Here is a 6,480-nt window from a genome sequence, read left to right on the forward strand (position 1 = left end):
ATTTTCCAGGCAGTTTCATATTCGAAAAGAAAGCTCTTTCCTGATTGAGGAAGGAAAACTCCAAAGCATTTTCGACCTATTGCCTGAGTAGGCTTTATCTTCTGAAGAGATATCAATGACTGAAATGACAAATAGAATATGGCTTCAAAGCCCTTAACTTGACTTGAATTCCTTAAGACAAATAAAATCATCTCAATCTTACATAAAGTCGAACAAAAACCATGGCCTCATGTCTGTGCTTTCAATAGATTGTAGCCCAGTGTGTCCTCCCATAGCGAATTCTTTGAGCTGTCAGAGGGCATGGGTGACAACTTTAAGGATCTGAGAGATTTTTCCAAGGTTGATGATAAGCCACCTGATAACAGATTAACATTTCTACCCATTGCCACAAGTACCAATGCAAATAAGACTCAACATACCATACTATAACTACATAAATGCATTATTACCAAGTAGAGCAAATATAATATTACATATTTCAACATTGGGGGTTATAGAAATTTGAATATATATTTTCTAAAACAAATCAGCTATCTCATGTTGAATAAATGATTTGCATCCAAACGAGGAAAGTTAAGGCAGTGTCAACTCTTCTCAGTGACTCTCGGATTTCCATGTCTAATAAAGTGATACATTCTATTTCTGAAAACAAACTTTCCAGCTGTAGATTAGTACTGAATGCTTTTTATGAGTGATGCTTAAATAATTTAAGTCAAGTGAATTAGACCACACTTATAACTAAAATCAGTTTTTATTTGTTCAATGAAGTAGGTACTTTTCTAATGTACATGAGTCCTGGCTTGAAACCCAAAATACCAGACCATGATTATTAAAGCTTTGTAAATTATGTCTGGAGTGCCATAAAAATGTTCTCAGAATATAGTTTAGCGGTTACATTGGAGAGTCAGAAGTCTTGAATTATATTCTCTATACTATGTTAATTTTTTTTATTAAGTCTGGGAAAATCAATCACAGAGCTAATAGCTAAACTATTAGCTTGGAATACAGCCTGATAATTCTACAATGAGACTTGTAAATCGGGGCATCTATTTCAGCCTAACTTCAATTTTCTTCATTCTGTGGCACCATCCTTTGGGGAATGCATTTGGAAAGGAAATTTGGATAAAGTCAAACAAAATTTACATCTAGAAAATAGCTGTTTCTATCAATGGATAGCAGAACCAGCTCTATCAAAAAGACACATGTGGAATCCATCACAACTCTGCCTTTACTTACTCTTTTTGCATTGTCTTCATTTCAAGGTATACAGGACCAACCCGTTGTGGCACTTTGGAAATTAATCCCCGCTCATTATGCCCTTTCTTAGTTTTTACAGAATTAAAAACAAACTGTCTCTTTTCAAAACGTTAAGTGTCATTTGTCTTGTTTACTGTAAGTTGTTGTGGGTCCTTCTCATGTTCTATTCCTTGTATGTCAATTTCTTCATGTAGAAAATTTTGACAAATTTTCCTCTATACTTGCCCTCAAAATCCATAATACCTCAGTAAATCTAACCTACAGATCAAGTCCTCAATGATTATTTTTTCACTGTAACATCTTCCTACTTACACCAGCTGCCCTGACCCTGAATTTATATACTTAGCTCAATGAGCTGGATGCCCTTCTAGCTCTTGCTGCCTATGACTATGCTTTTCACCTAACTTATTTTTTTAAATATGAGAAGGAAGATATCAGCTGTGTTTCTGGACCCTTAACAACTTACAGGAAATAAGACACATGACATTCAAGTTTTGATAAGAGACAGTCCATTTTTAATAGTGAAAAAGCCATTCCAAAAAAGAGGACATAATGAACAAGGATTAATATTCAAAATCAAGGAAATTTCCAAAGAGCAACAACCTACTGATACTGGATAACATCAGATGGAGACAATAAAAAAGAGCAGCCAAAATTCTGTTTTTAGTTCTTATTTCCACATAACTTTTACAATTTTGTAAATATGCTTTTTAGTCTACTATCTATAGTATGCTTAATATTTTTTTCATATGCTATATTTTTGGTTATTGTTAAATTAGGATATATATTAATAAAAGGAAAACCTTTAATAATGGGAACTACAACACTGATAGTTACAAGACTTGATACCAAGGGAGAATTGTGTTACCAACTAAGAAAAAAACTAACATGTAATTAAGTCTATACTAAATATCTTGAGATAAAAATCTGAAAATGTAGTTGATTTTAAAAATTATAGTTTAAGAATAAGTAGTACAACTTAAACATAATTTATTATTGATATAGAGACATTTTGTATTTAATTGAAAAGAAATTTATTAAAATTACTTATTTATCTATACTGGGATTGAACTCAGGGGCACTTAATCACAAAGCCACATCCCCAGCTTTTTAAAAAAAAGTTTTATTTAGAACAGGGTCCCACTAAATTACCTAGGGCATTGCTGAGTTTCCGAAACTGGCTTTAGACTCACAATCCTCCTGCCTCAGCCTCCTGAGTTGCTGGGATTACAGGCATGTCCAGAAATTTGACCATTTTAATCAACTAAAAATCATTACCATCATTAAACTATTCTTAAAATTGATAATGATGATTTTCTCTTTTCCTTTGCATCAGTCTTTTTTTTTAATTACTAATCACAATTTTGGCCACATTTTAAGAGACTTGAAATTGTAAAGAATGCAATAACTACTGTCTTATGTGGTAATTTCTTCTTTGGTAAACATTAATGTGATTTCCATATACTTGACTTGACAGCTAATACTCAAAATGATAAATAGATTTATAGATAAACTAATAATTTATTTCAGCATTTAATTCTTTTAGAATATTAAAATTATATAATTAATTCCATAATAATTTATAACAATGTATTATAAAAGAGTAAATGTTCATGGAATAAGCTAAAATTGCAAGTATAGAATATTTGGGCCATTTTATAAAATAAATTTTGTAGTATATGAAAGTATATTTAGTATATGAAAGTCCTCCAAGTTGTGAATTAATTAATAGTATGAGATGGTGACAGTAAAGCAGCCAGACTTAATAAAAATAGTTTTCTATTTATTTGAAAATAAATATTTCATTTTAAATAATAAATACATATTTTACGAAAAAAATTTAACGTAATAAAGCAGAGAAACAGCTGAATTTGTCACAAACAAATCATTAATTTTCATGAAATTCACATGTTCTATGTTTGCATCTGTATAAACATCAGTCAATACTAATAATAATGATGATTTGTGTGTGTGTGTGTGTGTGTGTGTGTGTTGCTTGGGATAGAACCCAGTGCCTCATGCACTTGAAGCAAGTGCTCTACCACTGAGCTGCATCCCCATTCCTATAAGGATAATTTTTAAATCACTTATGAAGACCAAATGCTTTTAATTGAATTTTCAACTTTCCAGATATTAAGACTTCTCAGATATTTATTCTTTGAGCATCTTGCAAAATCACTTATAGGTGATGAGGCTGAGGTTGCCAATGATTTAGATGCTCAATCCATGCAAGATTTTCTGAAGTCCTAGAAACAGTCAGACACAGAATTTGGGGAATAATTCTGATGTCCAATAAAGTTTGAAAAATATTATAGAGAACATCTGGTTACATTAGAAATATATATATTGAAAATACTCCTTTGAAAAAAAGAAATTGCTACATTTTGCTGTATGTTCTTGCAATAAAAGAGTATAGACAAACTTATAAGACTCCTAGACCATAAAAACTAGAATTTAGAATGATCAACTTGCAGTGGTTAGATTCTACCCCGTGAAAGATTAGAGTGTTATTGGTATTTAGTTGTTAAAAATTTTATTTTATATAAAATATCTATATGGTATATAGTGATATAAAAATTTTCACAAAATGAAAGATGGAAATGATAGATATATGCATCAAATTTAATTTTTCTATAATATTGGAAAATATATAATAAATATAAACACAAAAGTTTTCATTCAAATATGTCACTGCATTTATTTGTCAGAAGCCAATTCAAGAAATAGTAGAATCTAGTAAAATGTCAACATGAAATTACTGGGGAAAAACCCCATCATTACGTTTCTGAAAATGAGATTAGATTTATTTATATTTGTCTCACAGTGACAATGTATTTTTTCCTGAATTTAAATTATGTAAATTGCAAATTATTGCTAATGAAATAAATAAATAAGAACCATACAATGGAAAAGCACACATATAATAGAAATACAAAGGAATGACACAGAAAATTTTAAATATTCACAATTGCCAAGGCTCTTGATTTGCTTGATTCAAAATCAACAGCTCAGTCCAGGCAACCACCAAAGAAAAGGGAGTATTAAATAATTTTTGAATGGAGACCTTAGAAATTATTTGAGTAAATTAAAGTAGTCGAGGTCAAGAAACTAAATATAAACTTTGGGTGCAGTCTCATCAGTGAGTTCAGGGTAGAAAATAATTTTCTTTTCCTAGAGAAAAGCAGGATGGTGATTAAGGCCTCAGGAATTGTGACAAACTATCTTTTATGCTCAGAGTTAACTTACGTTTCTCCAGTCTCAAAGCTGAAGTTCCTGTTGCCTTCAAACTTAAAATGATACTTGCTACGATGGAAATAACACTTTCTACTGTTTTTTTTTTTCCATTATCTTCAGGTTTGATCACCCATATTCTCAGGTTTCAAATTCAGAAACATGTAAACATTGATACTTAACCATTTTTCTGTTTCTCAGAGTATATCTATTGTACTTATCATCACACATCTATTATATCTTCAATTAGAATATGATGTTTATACATTTGTTTACTAATATGAAAAGTGGTTATTTTAGCCCCTTTGCTAACTGTAATGCCCAATGCATTGATTTCTTATAAACTCAGATACTCAAAGATCACTTAATCTCCTCTCTAGCTAGGTCATCAAAAGAATCCAGAAACACATAACGATGATTATTAAATCTTACTTACCTGAAGAAGCACCATTGTATAAGTTCTTTTTCACCTCTCTTGCTCAGTTGATCATTGGGTTGGTCTGTACTTTCCTTCCAGAGTTCTGGGCCTCAATGCCTAGAAATATCATTTTTTGTGTGTTCCTGTGTTTAACTACTACATACATATGAATGTGTGGGAGGTCTTTGAGTCTTTATTTTTGTGTCTCCAGGGAGAGTACTAGATCCAAGACACACTAAATATGCAACAAATAGTTGCAGAATTGAACAAGTTAGGTAAAAGTGCTAGAATTGTTTGAATATTACTTATAAAATACAGTAGAGACCTTAGTGGGATTCCAGACTTTCTGTGATAATTTTTACATCAATTCACTCAGAAATTCATTCAAATTAAAAAGAAAAATCAAACACATTCAAGTAAATATTTTTTGTATTAATTAAGATGATAACTTGCAATTCTTGACTTTATGACTTTCCTGTCTTAAATCAATTGGAAAAAAATTGCACCTACTAGATTGTTCTTACTTTCTCTGGAATTTTGTGTACCTCATACTTCTCAGGAATTATAAAATGCCATCTTACTCCATATTTTTATGGGCACACCCAGTTCTCCTCTTCCTTTACAGCACATAATAACAGCTATAACATTAAAAAGTTTTAAACAATCCATTCAGAAACCTGCTGAATCCTACTTTAGCTGCATGTGTGCGACAATAATATTGCATGTTTACTGTTAATTTGTAAATATAGTTACATACAAGTTGTATTATTATAGTTGTGATTTATATGCATGGATAGATTTTGTATATTTTTCGAAGTAAAAAAGTTAAATTTCTTTTCCAGTTTTAATTCATATCTACAGGGCCAGGTACATGCTGTTTACTACCTGCTTTATTGACCTATATAAAGAACACAGTCTTTTTGTGATGATTAGGAGGCTAGGAAATGTAGTTTGGTGGTGGTGTTTTAAAAAGTTGGTAATATGATAATTAGAGACAGGCGAGAATTTGAGTCACTTAAAAAGGTTGATTGTGGACATTAGTACTTAAAACCAATTTTCAAATAGAAGGACAAAATGAAGGAAGACAGAAAATGAAGAGAATTAACAACAATGATAGCTTAGGATAAAGGGAACCAAAACATACACAACAAATTTATACCTAATAAATGATGATCTCAAACTAAATTGAATCCATTTGGTAAGTAATTATTATAATTCTAAAACTTTACAATCTTATTCATGTCATGGACAACATGAATTTAGAAATTTAAGATGGTGGTGGGGCATTGTCATATTTTTGTGTACTCTTGCTCCTTGCCCTTCCAGCATAACAGCGTCTTAAAGTAGCAGTAAGTTCAATTTGGGACTCTGGTCCTTGCTACTAGAGGGATCTGACTCAGTCTTATTCAAAAATTATTCTGCATGTTCATTCTAATTTGTCTGTGGAGTACCTGAAATACTGATGCACAGTTCTTATCTCTACTTTGTCTAACTTAGAACATCCAGCCAGAGAAATAGCAGACCTAGCTCAAAAGTGCAGCAGGGCAAACTAACAACCTGCAGATGTTTGGGAT

Source organism: Marmota marmota, unplaced genomic scaffold, assembly GCF_001458135.2.
Source record: "Marmota marmota marmota unplaced genomic scaffold, marMar, whole genome shotgun sequence".
Lineage (NCBI taxonomy): Eukaryota > Metazoa > Chordata > Mammalia > Rodentia > Sciuridae > Marmota > Marmota marmota.